Here is a 20,898-nt window from a genome sequence, read left to right on the forward strand (position 1 = left end):
GGGAGAGAGACAGAAAGACCCACATACATTGTGTGTGGGTATATATACACATTTGTGTGTGTATGTGAGAGACAGAAAGATGGAAATAGAGACCCACACAAATAGAGTGTGTGTGTGTATGTGTGTGTGAGAGAGAGAGACAGACAGATAGATAGACAGACAGAGACAGAGACAGACAGAGACAGAGAGAAAGAAAAAAGACAAACACCCACACAAATACGGTATATGTGTGTGTATGTGTGTGTGTGTGTGTGCCTGTGTGTGTTTCATATTTCATTAGTGCAGGGAGATCTCAGTATGGAAACTCTCCCTGTACAGATCAACAATGAGTCTCATAGTTCTGGAGTCAGAGGACCTGGGCTGAAATCCTGCTTCTCATACTTACTACCTGTGTAACCTAAATTGTGACTTAAACTCTGCGCCTCAGTTTCCTGATCTGTGAAATGAGGGAATTAGAATAAAAAGAATCTAATGAGATAATGTGTAAAGTGCTTTGAGGATCCTAGTGCCCTATCTATAGTACAATACAATAAACATTTACTAGGAGCCTACTATGTGCCAGGCCCTGTGCTAAGCACCAGGGACATAAAGAATAAAAGACAGCCCCTGCCCCCGAGGAGTTTCCAATCTGATAAGGGAGGACAACACATAGAAGGAAGTTATAAAGGGAAGAGAGGAGGAAGAAGGTACCTAGAACGTGAGCATGATCCCGTGGAGTCGATTCCAAGGAGCGCAGCTGACAGGACATGAAGACTTTCCCGAGATTTTGAGCGCTTTTTATTTGTAGTCTTTGGGAGTTCTTTGGCCCCACCCTCCAGTCTTCCAGCCTGAGGGGCAGAGGCTGCTGAGGGCTCTAATGAGGATGGAGACTCCCCCACCCCTGCTGAAGAGATCTCCAGCATGTTGAGTTTCTAGTGATGATGGAGGAGTGAATCTGATGGGGAACAATGTAAATATGGGAAAAGGTAAATGCTAATGGTGATGATGATGGTGATGATGATGTCCTCCAAGGTCTTTTCTAGCTCAAAATCTGTGATCCCCTGGTCTGTAATTCATGGCCTTAGAAAGCAATCTGTGTTGCCGAGAAGTTGCCCATGCTCACACAGGCAGACTTGGTCAGAGGATGGACTTGAATGTTGAGACTGGCTGACCCCACTGCCTCTCATGTATTTGTGTACATAGCTGTATTTACACACGAGCGTAGAATGTATTTTTAAACAGCAAGAGGAGAAATGCCAATTGTACAGTTTTCGCTATCCACACTCTCAAATCAATAAATACAGTCGCTTTATTTTTGTTTTCTGACTTAACTTTGAGACAAACATTTTCAGTACATTTCCTTTAGAAGAGAAATGTCAGATATGACTTCAAGTAAAATTCTAATATTTATTCCAGTCTTATTGGAGAAAATTACATGTACATAAATACATGTGTGTATACATGTATTTTCAAATACACACATATATAATATAAAATAGTATATAATCATTTTTATTTTTTTCCAACTTAGGAACCAATATCGTTTTCAGAAAGGGGAAAAAATTCTCTTCTATTCAAGGAAAGGGAAAAGTGATGCTGATATTAAGGCTTCTTCACCTCTCCCTCCTCAGGAAGGTCTCACTAAGAGATGGTTTTACTTTTGGAACTGATTAAAACTCCAGCCTCAACTCCTGTCTGTCCTTTGTTGTCTCCAAAGGCAAAGGCACCTGGGTATTGTGTTACCAACAGTAGGCAGCCCAGAGATCAGAAGCAAATGCAACAGGTGAGTCCTTATCTTCTCATCTACTTACACAATTGTTCCATTTATGTGATAGACATTTACCTGGGCTTATGGCCAAACTGCACTTTTCGCAATGTTTGGCACATAGTAGGTGCTTAATAAATAGTTATTGACTGGAGGACTGTTGTCAGATTTCCATACATGAATGTTGGAGACACTTGAAGGATTCCCTCACATAGTTCATTTCATGACTTCTGATGCTGGCTTATTTTCTGTGCTGGGCAGGACTGTGGACAACAGGCTGGAAAATTAGGATGCTAGGATCACAGATTTAGAAATTGAAGGGACCTTAATGGTCATCTAGTGCCACTCCCTTATTTTCAGAGGAAGACACTGAGGTTCAGAGAGGCTAATTAATTTGCCCTACTATATGTCAGATATAAGTAGAAGACTTGGGAATTCAAGCTCTAGTTCTCTGACTCCAAATCCATTGTTCTATGATGCCATTCAGTGTTTATACTGGCTGGCCCACCATCTTGCTGTGCTGCCTGAGGCAAGCTGTTTAATGCCCTACCTCAGTTATATCTTCTCTCTATGGTCATACCATAATTATCTGGAGGCCACACTCAGGACAGACAATGTGGTACAATAGAAAGAGCACTGGTTCTGAATCAGAGAACCCGGATTCTAATCCTGCCTCTGATGCTTACTCAGTGAGTGGCCTTGGGCAAGCCAACCTAACTTCCCTGGGCCTTGGTTTCCTCCTCTGTAAAATGAAGGGGTTGGATTAGATAGTCCTCTGGGTTCTTTCCTACTCTAAATTTATGTTCCTAAGTGCCACAAAGCATTGATAAATTGAAGAATGTTCAGAGGAAGGCAACAAGGATGGTGAAGGGCCCCAAGATCATGCCATGTGGGGACTGGCTGGCTGGCAGAACTGGAGGTGCTCAGTCTTGAAAATGAAGACTTTGGGAGATTGGGGAATGTTAGTAGATTTCAAATAATTGAATGATAGTCATGTGGAAGACAGATTATACTTGAGTACATATACACACATGTAGATATACTCGTATATGTACTATATATGTGTGTACATATATACACACATACACAGTTGTTATTGTTCAGTTGTGTCAGACTCTTTGTAACCCCATTTGGGATTTTCCTGGCAGAGATCCTGGAATGGTTTGCCATTTTCTTCTCCAGCTCATTTTACAGATGAGGAAACTGAGGTAAACAGGGTTAAGTGACTTGCCCAGGGTCACACAGCTGATAAGTGTCTGAGGTCAGATTTGAACTCAAGAAGATGAGTCTTTTTGACTCCAGATCCAGGACTCTATCCACTGGCCACCTAGCTACCCCATGCACATACATACTTGTATGTATATGTATATGCACTATACATTGTATCTGCCACCTTGCCTGGTTTCAACTCCACAGAATAAGATGCCCCTCTCAGGATAAGCTCATCACTTCTAAACTCACAACCATGCTGCTGCTCGCTCAAGCCTTGATTGACAACACCTTCCTCAGCCTCCTCTCCTCTCTGGTGGAAAGGCTGAAGGATGGTGTTCCAATTTCCTCCCAATGCCTTCCTTTATGGAGCACAGAAACTGGACTCTCAGCTCATTCCACTTTGTATCTGCTGCTGTGTCTGGTTTCAACTCCACAGAACAAGATACCTGCTTCTCACCAGCCCTGGAGTCAGGAGGAACTGAGCTCAAATCCGGCCTCAGACACTTAACACTTACTAGCTGTGTGACCCTGGGCAAGTCACTTAACGCCAATCACCACACACACACACACACACACACACACTCACACACACTCACACACAAAGATACCTGCTTCTCCCTCCCTACCCCTAACTCCTGATGGGCTCCTCCCCCTACCTCCTCTGTGTGTTATCTCCTTCCATTAGATTGAGGGTGAAGACTGTCTTTTTTATTATTAATTGTATCCCCAGAACTTAGCACAATGCCTGGCATAATAGATGCTTAATAAATGTTCTTTGGATTTATTGGAAGGATGGATATATAGATATAGATATAGAAATGGAGATTGATACTATCTCCCCAATAGGATAGAAGCTACTTGCAGGTAGGGACTTTCATCTTTGTCTTTGAATCCCTAGTGCCCAGCAAATAATAGTTGTTTAATAAACAATTATTGATTATTGTCTGATTGATTCTTCTTGGTTTTGGAAGGCATTGGATGGGAGTTACAAGGAGGCATATCTATTCCCAGTGTAAGAAAAAACTTTCTAACGATCCAAGCTGTCTGAAAGTCAAAAAGGCTGCCCCAGGAGGCCATGGGTTCCCCTCTCACTGGAGGTCTTCAAGTAAAGGCTGAATGAATACTTTGGGGTCTCTCATCACTATATGGCAACATATTCTTAATCTGGGTGTGCTCCTATTATGATTCTGTAAAACATGGCAGGCTGAGAACCTATTGTGATGGACATGACAGAAACCCACAAATCAATTCATTATTTGGACCTCAAACCTTGCACCTTCACAACCAAGTTGTTATTTAAACATATCACTGCCCTTTTTCACGGTTTCATGTAATGCCTTGGAGAATACTTTCCTGAACTGGTCTTTGTCTGGTTTTAATTCCCAAAAGGGGCTTTAACCCATGCAACAATGCGTGAGGTAAATTGATGCTAATAAAGCTTTATTAATTTAAATGTTTTTACATCAAGAATTTGGAGTTCTATTAATTGGAGAGGGAAACGGTTAAACAAATTGTAGTACATGAATGTGATGGAATACTGCTGTGCCCTGAGAAGTGAGGACTATGATGACTGCAGAGGATCATGGGATAATATGAGCTGATGAAGAACTAAATAAGCAGAATCGGTAGCATAATATACGGAATAAGAACCACAGTTTAAATGAAAGAGCAACAGCAAGAAAACTCACTAAACGCTATGCAATTATAATGACCAAGCTTGAGCATGAAGGAGAGTGGAAGAAATGTATCTCGCTCCTCTATTTGCCAAGGTTGGAACTATGGGAGTAGAGTATTATATGTATGATCAGACATGGTTACGGGTCGGTTGGTATTGCTGATTTTCTTCCTCTTTCTTATTTATTCTTTATTACAAAGGATGGATCTCAGGGTAGGGGAGTAGAAAGGGATATATTCAGAAATGCAGGTGATTTAAAAACAAAAGATACCTATAAAATTATGTATATGTATATAAAAATATGAATATATATGAAGTCATGGGTACAATAACTTGGGAAATAGCTCACAGGGCTTTCATCTTTAATTCATATGTGAGTTTACTCAGACTGCTCAAAATAATGTAATATGGCTTGAGGAAGCGGGGAGGTGATATGAAAACAAAAAAAAATCAATCAAATGAGCTTTTTTAAAAAAAAGAATCAGGAGCTCCTCATGGGAACTTTTTATTGCCAATGAGAAAGATTTCCCCGTTGACTAGTTTCTAGGAATTTGGCATTGTTTAACATGCAAGTTAATAGCATAAGCAGTGGTATAACTTTGAAAGGCCCACATAGCCACATGGTCACGGCAGCCCCTAAAACAAAGGTCCTCTATCTCAGATAACTCATTTCCATTTCTGTAGAGATGGTGACAGAGTAGAAGAAAAAGGGCAAAGGGCATTAAGAATTCCATAATATTGAGTCACACAGTTTTTTCACCTGTCCATTACATTGTGGGAGGATACAGTAAAAAAGTCAAGACAGGATAGGCAGACACGGATGGGTATGGTCTGTATCAGTGATGTCAAACTCAGACAGAAACAGGGGCCACTAATCTTACATAAGAATCATGGTGGGCTGTGTTTTTACTTAGAAAACTACATTTTAATATCATTGTATTTTTTATTTATTTTGCTAGATATTTCATAATTACATTTTCATCAGGTTTGGTCCATACTAAGGAGTTTTGTGGGTCAGAGGTGGCCTACAGGACATGTGTTTTATACCTCTGGTCTAGATCACTAGAGGGAGCACCCCCATCGAGATGATCACAGATACATTGCACTATCAAAGGAGTAGTCACAAGGTCTAACTCTTGAATCTCAGTTTGTACAACACAACAGCTACTGTTTGGGAGTTTGGGAGACAGAACAAATAGGTGTTATAAAAGAATAAACATAATAGAATGAGAAGATATCAATAGGATGGAATGATGAGCAGAATGCAATCAATTTAACTTGATACTTTGATTTATCTGTGATCTCAACAATGCAGTACAGATCTCAACCCATCCACACCTTCTGCTCCAGATTACATTGGAAATAATTTGGTTTCAAAAAACAATAGCAAAAGTACAGTATATGGGGTAATGTCTTAACAAAAATTCTTATAAAAAAGTCACATAGTAGTATAGGGGACTATGAGCTCAATACAAGTCAATAGCATGATATGGTGGCCAAAAGACCTAATGAAATCTTAGGCTGCATTAAGCAAGGAGTAGTGTCCAGATTAAGAGAGCTGATGGTCCTGTGCTGCTCTACCCTAGTTAGGCTGAATCTGGAAGTGTTCAGTTTGGGGGACCACATTTTTGGAATGATATTAGCGAAATGGTGTATGTCAAGAAGAGGGTGACCAGCATAGTAAAGGAACTGGAAGCTATGTCATAAGAAGATTGGTTGAAGGAATCAAGGATGTTTAATCTGGCTAAAAGATAGTTGGGAAAGGAAGAGTAGAGAGAAGTGCTAGAAAGAGAATCTGATAGGTGTCTTCAAGTATTTGAAGGGCTGGCATGTAGAAGAGGGATTATACTGTTTTTCTTGACCAAAGAAAGTAGGAGCAATGGGAAAACATGTCAGAGAGGCAGATTTTGACTCAATGAAAGGAAATGGAAAACTTTTTTAACATTTGCAAGTACATGAAAGTGGAATGAGTGACTTCATGGGGTAGTAACTTTCCCTTCATCAGAAATCTTAAACCAAAGAATTCATACAAAGAAAGACCTCCCATTAGAAAGGTTATAGGATGGATCTAAAGCCAACATAGGCTGGATGAAGATCATAGACATAGAAATAGAAAGTCATCTAATCAAATTCTCTAATTTAACAGACGAGGAAGCTGAGACTCAAAGAGTGAAGGAGCTTGTTCAAAGTCACATAGGTGGCCATGCCAGGATTTAAATCCAGGTCCTTTGACTATTTCAAAACCAGCACTTTTTCATTCACTTTGTTATTTCAGAGACGACATATTATATTGGATAGAGTGTTGGAGTCAGGAAGACCTGAATTTGAATCCTGCTGCAGTCACTGTGTGACCTTGAGTCAATTATGTGTCTTCTTGGAGCCTTCCTTTCCTTGTCAACAAAATGGGAATAATCAAAGCACTCATTCATAGGTTTATTGTAAAACTTGACCAAGATAACATATGTAAGGTACTTTACAAACCTGAAAGGGTTATATATAAATATGATTCATTATTATTATTATTATTCATTTGCTCACAAAGAAAAGCTATGTGGTAGGATGTGACTTTGGGTAGATCACTTTACACATCTCAGCCTTGGTTTCCCCATTTGCAAAATGAGAAGGTTGGACCAGATGTCCACTGAGGGCCTTTCCAGCTCTAAGTTTAGGATTCCATGATCCTGGTGATTAAATCAGTTGAAATCAGTGGATTTTTCAGTCCATGACAGATATTAGCTTACTTACCGATCCCATTCTCCTCTCCTATCCCTGGCTGCAGGGAAAGCATCCTGGAAGGAACGATTCCACCTTCATAATACCCTCGAGCGTCTGACCAGAATCAGATGACTGGGCCCCAAATGGGCTCCGAGTTCAGCAATCAGGTTGCTCAAATGGCCTGTAGAAAAATAATGGTATTCCATCCATCTGAAGCCAATTCACATAAACCTACTTCTTGGGAATGATGACACAATCTACTCTGAGCCGCACAATCCAAACTGCAACTACACATGTATGGCTGATGGTAAGTTGGATGCTCCCTGGGGAGATTCTGGAATATAGCTCTGAATCATTTTGCAAAATACAGATAAAGATGTTGCTGCCTTAAAAAAAATGGAATTAAAAGCATTGTCCCAGGGATGATTTTTAGCAGTTGAGTCATTGGACTCCTGTTGTAAATGCCTTTTGATTTTACCCTGAGCTTCCTTGAAAGGAATAAAATGCTTTCCGTTGTCCTTTCCCAGAGATATGCAGCCAGGGTAGCGTGCGTGCATTCTTCCACAATCTTTGTAGACAGATGCCTTACTACAGGAAGAATTTAACTCAGGGCCTAAAAGCAGAACAACATCTGATAGGTAGCCTGGCTACAGTCTTCCTTTATGCAACATGAAGCAACATGGACAAGAACAGGTCAAAATGGAATTCCTTTTGAAAGCCTGCTACCTACCTGACTTGTATTGAGCAATGACCTGTGGGAAGAACCCAAGAGAAGCAAAATACCACTTAAAATGATTTTTTCTATCAGCATTATAAGAAAAATGTTATGATAATATTAACATTTTATCCACCAAAAATTCTAAAGTTGTTGGCCTCATTTTGTTTTCAGTTAATTGAGTTATTATAGCTGTCAAATATATAAAAAAAAAAACTAACTAAAATAAAGAAAAAGAGACAGGTTACTTTATTTTCTAAAATCTCTTAAAAGACCCTGAGAAGGAATGCCCAAGAAAGTCTTCAGGTTATCTTTAGAAACAATATTACAGTCTAGGCAGTAATATTTACTTCTTAAATGCCCTGCAATCCATAAATTACAAGCTACATAACATTGGGCAACTTGAACATATAGATCCCCAGCTACTAAAGACTAGGAAAAAAAAATAATTCTCACCATCAAAGTCCTTGCCACTGTCAAGTGGTTTAACATCTGGAAAATATAGAGTTTTATCTGTGGAAATGATAATAAGGAAGGAACATTACCTTCTCTTATTCCACTGTACCCTAAGAATCATGGGACCTTTCCATCTGACTTGGAGATGAAAATTCCTATATGTGTTGTCTCTTTCTGTAGAATGTGAGGTCCCTAAGAACAGGAACTGTCTACTTTTCTTTTTGGATGCCAAGCACTAAACACAGTGTCTCCAGTCATATCGACACATTCTATTAGGTCCCATAGGGCAGAACCAGGAACAATGAAGAGAAATTGTAAAGAGACACATTTTGGCTTGGTATGGAAAACACCCTAACCAGTATCCCAGAGTGTGAGGGGCTCCCTAGAGGGGGTTTATGAATTTGCCCTCTTTGGAGACCTTCAAACAAAGGCTGGAGATGACTACTTCTGTGTGTGTTATAGGGGGGACACTCTTATGGGTATGGATTGGACAAGATGGCTACATTCTTCTTGAGGATTCCTTTCCAACTCTGAAATCCTATTGTTCTACCATGTCCTCTGACAGTGTTCTGTTACCTTTTCTGAAGCGCCCACAATTAGAATTAAAATAGCTAACGTCTTGATTGTACTTTAACATATGCAAAAGTTTAAAAACATTATCTCATTTGATCCTCACAATAATCTAGTGAAGTAGGTGTCTTTATTATTCTCATTTTACAGATGAACAGACTAAGGCCCAAGGAAGTTAGTGAATTGACTCTTGTCCCAGAGCTAGTAAATGTCAGAAGTGAGATCTAAAACCCAGGTCTCTTTTCACGTTTTCCAAGTCAACATATCGCCTCACAGAATCACTCATTTGCATTAGGGTATCTCCATTAGATCTTCCTTTTGAGATTCAAACAAGTTACTTGAAAGGTGAATAAAAAGCTAAGTCATTAGTACTACTGACACATTATGACACTAGTGCTCACTGCATCATCAAGGTAACTAATTGTTGTGGGGGAGGGTGGGGGGGTGTGATGGCATGTTGCTGATGACTCCCAAGTCTATATATTTTTCCTGGGTTTGGGTCTCTAATGATCAACAACTTGCTGGACATATAAGACCCAGGTTTGTAACAATTTTTCAGCTGGAAATTTAGCATGTCCAAATGTCTTAGCATGCGCAAAAAAGGGACTCATCCTTCCCCCAAACCACCCATCTTCCAAATTTCACCATTTCTATTGAGACTATTCTTCCAGTTTTTCCTATAGTTAAATGTAAACTCTTTAGGAAGAGGGGCTATTTCATATTTATCATTATATCTTCAATGCCTAGCACAATTCACCTTGGATATAGTAACATTTAATATGCATTTATTCAATTGAATTGAGTTGAATTTTGATGGTGGGAAAGAAAGAGAAAATCCTAGTATGCATCACTAAATGTAGGCTTATGGGTACAAGAGGCTATGGTTTGCATTGACCTTAGAGGGCAGGGGCTGGAATGGCTACTTAGAATAGAATATTGGCCTGAGCCACCAGATAGCACTCTGAGCTTGAGCTATGCCATCTCACTTCTACTGCACCTGAGCCAACAGGATCTACCACGCCAGCCTAAGGCTACCAGCTAAACATCAAGAGAGGACATGGACTGTTCCTGGTTGCCTTTACCAGATTCTTCTCTAGGGATATGACTAATCCCATCACAATTTATAATTCCCTTGGCTCATGGTCACCCCAACCCCACAGAATCTCTTCATCAACTTCAATGTGTGTATAAGATACACAAAGCTCTGCTCCCTGAGATTCCTCTTGGAGCTCAAAGATTCTCATGACCTTCCAATTTGGTCTTTTGTATCAGTGGTGTCAAGCTCAAATAGAAATGAATTCCTAATCTGTGAATAAGGATCCTTGCAGGCTGAATACTGACTTAGATTTAAAGTGTATTGTTATCTATGTTTTATTCCATTTTTATTTATTTGTTAAGTATTTCCCAATTACATTTTAATCTAGTTTGGGTATGCTAGGTAGTATTGTGGGCCATGTACTGTAGGCCATATGTTTGTTACCTCTTCTTAACATTATCAAAGCCAGAGGTGTTAAACACATGTGTATATGCCCTAGCCCACAACTGTCCTGAGTATACTGAGCCAGATTAAAGTATAATTGGGAAATATTTAACAAAATAAATAAAAATACAATAAAACATAGATAATGTTAGCATGGATTTCTAAGTCAATATATTCCATCAGGCATCCATGCATATGGTGTAGTGGCCCCATTTCTATTTGTGTTTGACACCACTGATCTAAGCACTTTCCTCACCATCACTTCTGTATTTCCTTGGCACTTAACAGAAAATGAAGATGGTGGAAGGAGAGAGAACAGCCACCAGCTAAAGTAGGATGTGCATAAAACAAAAGTTATACATGAGAATATTTTGGTAATTGTTTATTTGTTTTTAAACCTAGTTTGGAGGCAAAAAGAAGATCAATGAAGGAATAGGATCTCTGCTTGGCTTGGATAGGAAAATCATAACAGAGACAGAAGAAGTGGAACAAATCACAAAAAAAATAACATAACAACAACAAAAAAAGAGACTGGTTACTATGTGATTGTAATGATCAAGCTTGTCTCAAAGAAGGAATAAGAAAATGTCGCTCTCTCCCTTCTGTTGAGGTGGAAGACTAAAGGTAGGGATCATAATTTTACCCATCAGACTTGGTTGATGTGTTGGTTAGGTTTTCTGAATTGTTTTTTCTTCTCTTTCTCTTTTTTGTTCCAAGGGATGGCACATTGTATAGGCAAAATATTCAGAAATAAAGACAATATAAAAATAAAATTTAAAAAAAAAACAAGTGGGACAAATTAACTACCATTTTACTTGTGTTTTTTTTTTTCTACCAAAAAGAAAGGTCTTGGGACTGGGAAGGATAGAACAAAAATGGTGAGCAGGGGATGAAATGAATTAACTGAGGATGTGATAAAAGAACATCTTAATATCCTAAATGAATTCAGTTCAGTAGGTCTAGGTAAACTCCACCCCAAGATACTTAGAGAACTTGTTGACGTGATTGCTAAATGGTGATCTCTGAAAAATTGTACCTTTTATGTTTTTTAATTCAATTTTAATTTATTTTTAGTTCCAAATTCTCTCACTCCCTAACCTCTTCCCCATCCATTGACAAGGCAAGAAATACAAAACTCATTACAAATATGAAGTCATGTGAAAAAATTTCTGCATTAGCTATGTTCTGAAAAAAAGAAAAAGAGAAAAAATGCTTCAGTCTACACTCTGAATCTTCAGTTGTCTATCTGGAGGTGAATAGCACATATCATGAGTCCTTTGAAACCATGGAAGTCATTGTGTTGATCAGTTAACCAAGTCTTTTACAATTGATTATCTTTACACTATTGTTGCTACTGTGTAAATTGTCCTCCTGGTTCTGCTTACTTCACTTTCTATCAGTTCATATAACTGATTTTTCTGAAATTATCTCTTTCATCATTTCTTACAGCACAATAGTATTCCATCACAGTCATATACTATAACTTGTTCCAACATTCCCCAATTGATGGTCATCCCCTCAGTTTCCAATTCTTTGCCACCACAAAAAAATGCTAAAAATATTTTTGTGCCTATAGGTCCCTTTCCCTCTTCCTTTGATCTCTTTGGGGGTAGAGACCTAGTAGAGGTCATGCTGGGTCAAAGGAAACGTACAGTTTAATAGCTTTTGGGGTATAATTCCATATTATTCTCCAGATTGGTTGGACTAGTTCACAGCTTCACCAACAGTGCATTAGTGTACCTGTTTACTCACAGAATTTGTTTTCCTTTTCTGTCATCTTATACAACCTTATGGATATGAGATGATACCTCAGAGTTGTTTTAATTTGCATATCTCTTAGTGATTTAGATAATTTTTTCATATGACTATTGAGAACTTTAATTTCTTCCTCTGAAAACCATCTGTTTGTATCCCTTGACCACTTATCAACTGTGGAATGTCTCTTATTCTTATTAATGTGGCTCAATCCCCTATATATTTGAGAAAGAAGACCTTTATCAGAGAAATATTGCAAAGATTATTTTCCCATTTCCTGTTTTTTCACTTAACTTTGGCTGCATTGGTTTTGTTTGTGCAAAAACTGAAAATTTTATGTAATCAAACATCCATTTTTCTTTCCATGAACCTCTCTATCTCTTGTTTGGTCATGAACTCTTCCCCTATCCATACATCTGAGAGGTGATTTCTTCCATGATCTATTAATTTGCTTATGATATCACTCTTTATGTCTAAATCATGTACCCTTTTTGAGCTCATCATGTTATACAGTGTGAGATTTTGGTCCATGACTAGTTTATGCCAGACTACTTACCAGTTTTCCCAGAAGTTTTTGTCAAATAGTGAGTTTGTGCCCCGGTAGCTAGGATCTTGGGTTTATCAAACACTAGGTTACTGTGTTCATTTGCTTCTGTATATTGTGAACCTAATCTGTTCCATTGATCTAGGATTCTGATTTTCAAAAAGGATAAGAAAGTTGATACTGATGTAATGGTAAGTATGGCTAATGAGCCCCAAAGCCCTGGGGCTCTTAATAAGCCAGGCACCCAAGTGACACAGCAAAACAACACTCTGATGGGGGCAGACTGAAAGACTCGGGTTTGTATTCATTTTGCTGCTAGGAGTTTAGTTATGAAACATGAATAGACTGTGATTATGCCTCTAGTTAGAGGGAGAGATACTCTCCCTCTGGGCTAGGGGTGGGGATTCCAGTCCTGGTCTAGGAAATGTCCTAATATTGTTGCTTCTAAAGCCATCCCCTTGTCCTCATTTCAAGAACCAATGGACACAACCACAGAAGTATTTTTCAGTAGTAACTAATAATAAATAAATATTTTTAATAAATAAATTAATAAAACATGATTTTTTTACATAATCGCACATGTATTTAATACACAAATAAATGAATAAAACCCAATTGTTTTACATAATTGCACATGTATAACCTATATCTGATTGTTTGCCATCTCAGGGAGGGGGGAGGAAAGGGAGGGATAGAATTTGGAACTCAAAACTTCAAATAAAAATGCTAAAATTTTAAAAAAAGATAATAGAGCACACTTAGACATAGGTACCAGGCACATTCAGCGGAAGCAGGAGGGAGAAGTAGTAAGAGTCCAGGTTGCGATCAATTGCAGCAATCTATACCTCTTTGGCCATTCACCCTCATCCTGCTTTCCCTTTCCTGTGACCTGTAAAGAGAAACAAAACACTGCTCCTCCAGCTGCAATCCAGATTGCCACACCAGCTCCCTCTCTGTGCAGACACATACCAGCCTGCTATTTCTAGCCCTACTCTCTGTCTCTCCAGCTGTATCTGCTCTCTCTCCTTGGTGTGTCATTTCTTCTCTTTTCCCATTTTTTTCAGTCCTTCCTCTATTTCAAAACCATACAATATTTCCTTGCCTCAGGAGCAAGGAAACCTCAACTTCCAGCAGTCTATGCGGATATAGTCCATTCCTCCTCTATCGAAAGGATCCATTAAACTGAGAAAGCAGAGACCATCCATCACGAACTCCCTTTGCTCTGATATTCTACTCCTCAAGGCCCTCTGGGCAACTCTTGAAGATGATTAAATTGCATAGAAGGTCCTGACCTGCATTTGTAGAGAAAATTCCTCATTTGGAGCTTCCTTCGTCAATGAAGTTACATGTCAGTCTCCATCTCTATCGTTAGCACCCAGGACGGTGTCTTCCCATCCTGGGTGCTTATTGAATTGAATTTAAACTTTAAGCAATTGAGTCTGTTATCCAGTCCTGGTAAAATTCCAGAATGGATTATTAAAGGTACGTTTTATGGGCACTTGAAAAGGAGGAGGTGATCCCTAAGATATGGCATGGGTTCATTAAGAATAAGTCATGCCAAACTATTTCTTTTTTTGTTTTGTTTTGTTTTTGATGGAGGCATTTGATTAATTGCTTAGGGGAAAACTCAGGACACAGTATCTAGATTTCAGAAGGGCATTTGACAAAATCTCTCATAATATTCTCGTAGACCAGATTCAAAGATGTGGGTTAGATAGTAATACAGTGAAGTGGACTGGCTTGAAAGTGGTTGACTGACTGGGTAGAATGAGTATTAATTTATGAGTTAATGCCAACCTGGAATGAGTTTTGTAGTAGAGTATCCAAGTGCTCTGCTATAAACTCATACAGTATCGGAGTTGGAAGGGACCTTGTGTCAGAGACCTTTTAATAGTTTTAAATTAATTTAATTATTATTATTTAATTATTCATTATTAATTTAATTAATTAATTAAATTTAAAACCTAATAATAGTTTTAAATGTATGAAATAAAATACATAGGATTACAAAGGAAACCAATGATATTAAAAGCCATTTAATCCTTTGGGCAGGCTAGTGAAGCCTACAGATGAACCCTTTCTCAGAATAATGGCTTTAAAGCAAAAACTAAAATATTATCAATATCTATATCATAAAATATCTAGAATTACAAGGAAAAAACAATTATATTGAAATACAGCCAGTAAAACATTATAAAAACAGGTTCCTGGGCCCCAGGTTAAGAACCCCTAATTGAGCCTATCTGAAGAATCTGAGGTCCTAAGAAGAGGCATGACTTACTCAGTGTCCAAGAGGTAATAAGGAATGGAGCCATAATTCAAATCTAGGTTGTCTCATTCCAATGTCAAGGCTCTTTACAATATATCACAATGGCTTCTTGGCCATGTTCTGTTCAACATTTTTCTCACTGCCTTGAATGAAGGCATAGGTAGGCTTATGGTCCCTTTTGGAGATAACATGAAGTTGAGTGAGATAGCTAACAAGTTTTATGACGTAAATGGAGTCCCAAGAGATCTCTCCAGACTAGAATGGTGATCCAAAGCTAATACAATGACATTTTATGGAGTTAAATGTTAAAATCCCACCCTTGTTTGAAAATCAATTGTACAAGTAGAAGATAGAGGGGTAAAGAATGTGATATGTGAAAAAGACTTAGGAATTCTAATGAATTATGAACTCAAAATGAGTCAGTTGTAGCCAAAGGAGTGACACTTACCTTAGCCCATCTTAAAATCTAAGTACTATGAAGATGGGGGGGAAGGACAATCCCACTGCACTTTGTGTTGAACAGACCATGCCTGTAGTACAGTGTCCAGGGATGGGCACCATATTTGAATAAGGATATTGACAGACTTATCCAGAGGAGAATGGCCAGGATGGATGGTGAGGGAACTCAAAGCCCTGCCACCTAAAAACTAATGGAAAGAACTGGTGGTGTTTAGTTTGGAGAAGAGAAGACAATGGGGAAACATGATCATAATTTGCATAAATGGAAGGGTTGTCATCTGGAAGAAGGATTAGACTTGTTTTATTTGGCCTCAGAGGGTAGAATTAAGACCAATGAGTAAAAGTTACAGGGAAGGAGAGCTTGCCTCCACAGAGAAAAAAAAAATGTCTCAATAACTAAAATTGTCCAAAAACGGAATGGGGCTGACATGGGAGGCAGTAAATTCTCCATCATTGAATGTGGTTAAGAGGAGGCCAAATGATCACTTGCTGGAGACATTGTAGGTAGGATTCATTGATTAGGGGTAGAATTAGGTGGCCTCTGAGATGTCTTTCAACTCAGGCTCTCCAATTCTGAAAATCTATCATCTAATTGTACCACCAGTGTGGATAGGCCCAAGAGGAAGAAAGGTTCCCTGGAAGAACAAAGGGAAAATGAAATCATGAGCAATCTGGTGGTTTATGTGGGGAGAGCAAGGAGATGTAACTGGAAACAGATAAGAAAAACTGGCATCTTCAGAAGTTTGCCTAGGGAGATCCCTAGGGGAACTATAAAGGGCAACCAGGTGGCTCAATGAAGAGAGCATTGGGCTAGGAGTAAGAAAGATCTGAATTCAAATCCCAGTCTCAGACTATTACTAGCTATGTGACCCTGGGCAAGTCATTTAACCTCTATCTGCCTCAACTATAAAATGGAGATCATAATGGCATCCACCTAACAGAGCTGTTGTGAGGATCAAATGAGATAATATCTGTAAAGTGCTTATATGCCTAATAAACATTTGTTGTATTCCATTCCATTCCAAATTCATACTACTCAAGCCTGAATAGGCTGAACTTCAGGGTTTGCTTGGTACATTTTCTACATTTCCTTGTCTGAAAAATGGATCCCCAATAATACCATCTACCTTAGAGGGTTGTTGGGAAGACCAAATGAGATAACATATGTAAAGCACCTTGCAACCTCAAAGGGCTGCATAAATCTTGCAACGATGATGATGAAGACTGTGATGACGATGACAACAATGATGATGATGATGATGATGATAATGGCGATGATGATGATGATGGCACAATGTGAGAGGCAGTGTGGTACAGGAAAAAGAGTGCTAGCCTTGGAGTCAGGATAAGGGAGGCTTGAGTCATGTCTCTGACATATGCCAGCTGTGTAAACCATGAGTAAAATACTTCAACTCTCCTTACCCTAAATAATCCTCTAAAGACAGTAAAGTATAGCTAAGTTGTTGACCTTCCGGCCATCAAGGACTTTCCCTAATTCCCTACACTGATGAAATCAAAGATCTAGAAGGAAAAAAAAAACAAGCAAACCCAAAGTCAACTGGCTACCTTTAAGGACCTACCAATCTATGGATGTTGACTTTGAAGGGAACCTTGAGATAGCTGTTTGGGCAGATATCAAGTATGTCCCTATAGAAATTTCTAATTCTTACACATTTTTTCCTTTTATGAACAAATGGAGAAAACATTTAGATTTCTGTACTCCTGAGCATTTTGTCTTTTCAGAGGCTATGTGTTGAAGGACCCGGAACGCTGGATATATGAGCTCTTGTTATATCTTTGACAAAACAATGTGCGAGGGACTTTCAGTAACATACTGCTGTTTCAGTTGGTTAAACTGAAGCTGAGACAGTGTGGGGCAGGGGAAAGAGTGATGGATTGGGAGGCAGAGGATCTGAGTTTGAGTCCTGGCTTTGCCATTTAATTGCTTATGTGACCTCAGTCAAGCACTTTACATCCTGAGAGGGTAGTTCAAATATATTGCTTCTTAAATTCCAATCTCCCATGTTGAGGGAGTTTGGAGGAGAGAGAACTTGGCACCTAGAAAAGTGATTCTACTGCTTGGCATATGGCTAATCTTAGAGCCAAACTTTCAAGGGAACAGAACTAGGGAGATTCCCCATGAGTCCTAGGATAAGTAGAGCTCTGGTCCTTTCCAAAAGAGCCTGGTGGTACCCAAACTAAGGGTTTTAGCTGAGTCAGTAGCCAAAGGCTGCAGAGCCTACAACCAACTGGTGGAGTAATGTGCCTTGTAGAGAGAGTTTAGCCTAGCAATATAACTGGCCAAAACATCTTACTCAGAGAGGAACAGATTGGGGGCATCATGAGAGAACATGAGGGAACCTGAAGTGTAAAAGGTTTAAGTTGTCCATCCACACATCTTCCCCTCATACGGACTTCTCATACGTGGAGTCTCCTCATATCTCCTCTCCATACTTGCTCACTGCCCCATTGTTTGCAGGATACTATGTCATGACGGGTGAGGAAGAGGAATGATCTATTTTGAATCTTCTTGCTATATTATTTTAGTAAATACTTTTGCTTTGAACCAAATGTGTCTGGATGATTATTAAAGGTAAATACATGACTCACAGAGTACCTTGAAGTCGGGGAACCTTTCCCTATGGAACTTGCCTGCAAGGTGAGGTAGGTTGGGGGTAATAACCTCCTAGACATCTATAATCCATGAGGTCTGGAAACATGGAACTACTTAACATGGTTCACATTATTCCTATTCACACACTCCATGTTTCAGTCCAGCTGGACAGCTGTCTAATTGTGGAATTAAACAGCCCATCTCCTTCCTCCACGCATTTTCACAAACTCTCCCCATGCTTGGAAAATACCACTTCCTCACTCCCACGTCTTAGCCTTTTTTTCTTTACTCAACTCTGGTGCCTCCAGCTACATGAGGCTTTCCCCCAATCTTCTCTTCTACCTCTACTCCTTTGTTAGACCTCTTTTTATTAAACTGTCTTATTGGGAGGTGACTTTATATCCTCAGCACCTGGCACCATGTGTTGAACATAGATGGCTTATTGAATTGAATTGAAGTTACTAAATCTACTTAGACCACCTGCAGTAATCTGGGTTTGTCATTTAGACAACCTACGGCAGGTCAGATTGGAGACATTCTTCTAGAGTGTGGGCCATTGGACTATACTACAGTTGGTATGACCTTACGATTCAGCTTCTTAAAGCAGCCTCCTCATCTGTAAAATGAAGGGGGCTGGATTAGATAACCTTTAAGGTCACTCTCTCTCTAAAATGATGATCGTATCATCCTATGACCTCGTTAAAAGCTCTTAGTCTCTAGCTGGGGTCGGGGGGAGCCGCTGGATGTAAATCCCTGAGGTGGTACTGAGTAGTCACACATCTCTGAGTCTGGGAATTGCCTTAATTTCTCCCTGCTTGACCCGCTTTTTAATTAGAGAAGCAAGAGATTGTTCAGTCTGGGGGCAGTTTGGTGTATTTCAGATTGGTGGCATGGAGGTTTAACATGGCAGATTTCATCATTCACAGTTCAGAAAACTCTAAATGAAAGGTTTTAATGATAGCTGTCAAGAACCATTAGTGTAACAAGATATCACTCCAGAGTTGGGAGGGGAAAAAAATCCTTTTTGTCTACGTGATCTCTTTGTATCTTGGCAGCTCCCATAGAAGGGTGAAGGGCTGAGCTGTTGCTGGTTATTGTCCACACATCCAACTCAGAGAAGGGCTTATTTCAAGCGGTACCTCTCCGCAGTTCTTCCATCTGTCATTTCTGAACAGTTTTTAAAGTGTTAAAGCTAATGGGGTAACAAACTGAAATATGATAATGATCTTTCAGGTAGACAAATGCATCCAGTTAGATGAATAAATGGCCAGACAGGCAATAAATGGAAATTGAAAAGATAGCTGCAGTGGTACATGGAATATATGTTCTTTCTGGTCAGAATAAGTCTGATCTGATCTAATTTCAAAGGTAAAGCATTTCTGAATTTTGTAACGGCTCTAATGGGGAGCCAGCTGAGCCTGGGTGTAATTCTGAGCTTGATTCCTTAGGATAACAATGATGGTCTTTAAAAGTTTTTATATGCATTTTATTTTGAAAATTTTTCAAAGATTGGCCTGATGACCAAACCCTCTTGAGCTGGGGCTCTGGGAAAACCCCGAGTTCAATTCTTGCTCCTGTTAGCCTGAATCCTCAGGCTTCAATTAATCTAGTATGATAAAATTCCTCCTCTCCAGCCAAACCACCATAGGCTGTAATCTTGTCAGGTCTCATAAGCTAAACAGAAACACATAGTTTAGGGTGGTGGTTGTTGTTGGGTTGATTTTTTTTTTTTTTGGTCCCATCGCCTGCATCTGTTATTATCATTTCCAGAGGAATCCATTTTGATCTTCTGAGTTCACCTCTCCTCTCAGCTGTTCATTTATTTATTTTCTGGGCATTTTTCTTTGGTGTTCCAAGGAAAATTATAGACAACAAACTTTGTTAATGCAATATTGAGGATGTTGATGCTTGAGTTCAGGGTCTGAACTTTTCCTTTCGAGCAGAGATGACTTTCATCATGGGGTCCCCAAACTATCAGCCATGAGTGACTAAGGATTTGGAAAGAAACGCAAGTAGAATGTTTAAAAAAAGGAGTTTTAGCTTCAAAATAAATAGACAATAAAGAAAAGGGACACACATGAAGCTTTATGATTTCTTCCTATGCGCTGTCATTGAATTTTCATTATCTTTCTTCCCTGTGGTTGGATCAAGGATTAAGTCATAGGAACACTGACTCACAGAATTGCGGAGTTGGAAAGGACCTCAAGTGGCCTTCTCATCTAACCCATGCTCCCAAAAGAACCCAACTTCAACTTAACCAATAGGTGTTCTCTAGCCTCTACTGGAAGACCATTGATGAGGGACAACCCACTGTTTCCAGAGACAGTCTATTGTACTTGTTAACAAATTTTTCCTATGACCAAGGCAAAATTTGTCCCTTTGCAACTTTGTAGCTAGTTGGCACAATGGGAAGAGTGCAAGACCTGAGTTCAAATCCAGTGTCAGACACTTACTGGTTGTGTAACTCTGGGCAAGCCCCTCAGCCTCTGTTTGCCTCAGTTTTCTCATCTATAAAATGAGGATCAAAATAGCACCTGCCACACAGGGTTGTTGTGGCGATCAAATGAGACAATATTTATAATGTGTTTAGCAGGCAGTACCTGGCATATAGTTGGTGCTTAATAAATGCACATTCTCTTCCCCTTCCCCTTGTGCTTTCTGTACCTCTTCCAAATGACAGTCCTCTCAAT

Source organism: Vombatus ursinus, unplaced genomic scaffold (genome assembly GCF_900497805.2).
Source record: "Vombatus ursinus unplaced genomic scaffold, bare-nosed wombat genome assembly UNPS02005264.1, whole genome shotgun sequence".
NCBI classification, from domain to species: Eukaryota; Metazoa; Chordata; class Mammalia; order Diprotodontia; family Vombatidae; genus Vombatus; species Vombatus ursinus.